A 3,057-nucleotide genomic window follows, 5' to 3' on the forward strand; every position below is an offset into this window, starting at 1 on the left:
TATAAAAGTACCCTAAATCTGTTCAAATATATTTTCTTTCCCATTTGGCATGATTTTCAAAGTGTTTTTTCATCCTGTACAAATTTTCAAGGCATTTGTAGTTATAGTTCCATTATAACATACAAGCAAACTTTGTCCGAGGATGTCCATTTTATGAAATATCATGTGGTGCCACCATCAAGAAATTACCACTTTGGGACGTTAACTTTGAAATCCAGACCAAGACAGGAAGTTGCATCATCCAACAGTTTGCCAAGAACCCTTGGAGACAGCAAGCAGGTTTGTTAGTCTTTCTCAAATTTGATAAAACATATCGCTTTTAATGGTTGGTATGTAGTTGCCATATCTGGATGTCATGTGGTATGACCTCAAAAAAATTATGAATATTAAACTATTTCTACAAATATATGTTTTAATTAGAAAATTTAAACTTGTCTTTTGTGTAAAGCTAGCTTGTTTTGTTAAGGATGCTAATTATTTGCCTGTAAATGTTGACTGAACATGAAAATATCATTTGGTGCGACCAGGTATCATGTGAGCGTTTTTGATAATAGATATATGTCCTAGATAGGCAGTTTTTGTGCTTTTATATTTAATTTAAGACTAACATACAAAAAATACTTTATGTTAACATTTTTTGGAATAGATTTTTGTACAATTTGAGTATTGTTTTTTTTAGTATTTCAGAAATGAAATTTAACATTTAGTTTTTTGTACAATATCCTGAGAAAAATGTAAAAAAGAATGGATCATGCAATTTCACTGTGGTAATCATGTATTCATTAGTCATTTGTCTGTTTTAATCTATTTTACCAGATGCCACTGTCAAGCAAAACAAAAACCGCTCGCCATAGGCAGCGTGTTAATGCTGACCCAGTGGTAAGAGAGGAGTACCTTGCTAGAAGAAAAGAAAGCTATCAGAGAAGAAAACAACAGGGAAAGATTCTATATGTCAAGTCAGATGATCTGCCACAGAGAGAGAAAACTTAACAAAGAGAGAAATGGAGGGCTGCATCTTGTGCTTCCAGAGAAAGGAATGAATGCCTGGGCTAAAAACTGCCTGCAGTTAACAATATACCCCCACTTTGACATATGCATTAAAATACCCAGAAGTCATGTTATGATTTTCAAGTTTGATGAAATCATTATGCATCATCACAAACTGTTTTAATAGAAGCACACATTTGTGGCTTTGTGAATGATTACATGATTTTCTATAATACAAGGTTCTGATGAAAATAGTATGATAAACATAATTGATTCATTCTTTTGTCAAGTTACTGCAGTTACTGTATGTTTGATGGATTTATTAAAAAAATGGTTATGAAGTCTTTGTTTAAAACAAATCCAATTTTTGTGCATTTTGTTTGAGATTGTTTTACTTTTAAAAGTGTTATTAAAAAAACATTTCAGGACACCAAGGCAATGTGGCGCACATTCAGATCTTTATTGTAAAGTATGAAATGTTTGTTCAAAACAAAGTGCGTTTATGTTTGAGATTTTTCATGTTTCTGAAAATGTAATTAAATTGTTTTATTTGTATTGTTATTATTGTAATTTCATAATTATCAGATGTAATTCTGTTTTGTATTAAAAGTATTGCTTATTGAGCTGTTTATTGACCTATATTTATTATATAATATCTTCATGTCATTTGGTGCGACCACTCATCATGTGGTGCGACCAATAAAAGCAGTAACTGTATTGAATTCAAAATATAATATCTAGTTTCTGTAGCTGGAATATTAATCACTGATACAGTATACTTAGGTGACTGGTAGATTTTATTTTTTTAAATCAGTGTAATGAAATTTAGAAGAAATATAGTTGTGTCAGCACAATGAAGAACGGGACTGTAACATTATGGAACAAAAATATGAAATCATTATTGACAAAATATCAAAAGAAATTTAAATACTTTGTATCTAAACACTTTAAATAACTGAGAACTTGTAAAATAAAGTTAAGCACATTATGGAAAATAACTAATTTTAAGATAAATCACGGTCGCACCCCATGACGTTTTTAAGGCCATGGCCAATTCATATAGGTGAAAAAAACACTAAAAACGCTTCATTTCATTTTTTATTTTAATTTCTGTGTGCACAACATTCAGAATGTTTGAACAATTGCTATAGATATGCTATTTTTTTGTATTTTAAATTTGGCCTGTTGAAAATCCTTATACGTCATTGACCCAAATATAGCAACTAAGTTGCTAAGTTGGCAGCACTGCTTCGCTGGCTTTTACAAATGGCGCGTGTTGTTGTGGCGTCCAGTACTACGTCACTTCCTGCTTAGCGTTCTATCCAATCAGCAACCAGGCTGTTTTCAGGGGAGAAACACGGCCCCGCCCCCTGGTGGTTGGTGGACTACTGGTGTAGAAAGTGTTGATCAGATCTGCAGGAGAGACGCATTTTAAAATGGAAATATCACCGACCAGGGACATGCACATGATTATAGAGGGGCAGGGCTCAAAGTCAGAAAAGGGCAGCATGTGTGCGCGCAAAGCGCGCCCCAAATTTTTTATATGGTCCTTTAGACAACATGGAAATTAATGTAAAATTTAAAAAAATACAGATGGTAATATAATAATGATAATATAATATTTCAAACACAGATAACCTACAGTTATCCGCGGAATGCTGAAATTACTATATTATTATTAGCTATTATTATTTTGTTAGCCCACACAGTAGTAGCAAAGTCACAATAAACTTTATATCTAGACTAGAATAGCAGGTTTCAGAACTGTGGCATGATAAACAGCCCACACCAGTGGTGTAGTCTAGTTTTTTGCAGTGGGTATACTGTCTATACTCGTACTCACCCGCCCCAGAACAACACATCTTATAACAACAACCATCTTGGAGCAACACCTCATAAACACCATCACCACCTTGTGTCTGATGCTGCATCCTAACATGTTGATAACACTAAACCAGTCTGTCACAATGCTCTCAACAAGATCTATACTGGAGTCTATGCAATGTGATTCAGATTCAGATGTTTTTTAGTTCAAGAATAAAAAACATCTGAATCTGAATCCCATTCATG

The sequence above is a fragment of the Centropristis striata genome, chromosome 13 (genome assembly GCF_030273125.1).
Source record: "Centropristis striata isolate RG_2023a ecotype Rhode Island chromosome 13, C.striata_1.0, whole genome shotgun sequence".
Classification (NCBI taxonomy): Eukaryota; Metazoa; Chordata; class Actinopteri; order Perciformes; family Serranidae; genus Centropristis; species Centropristis striata.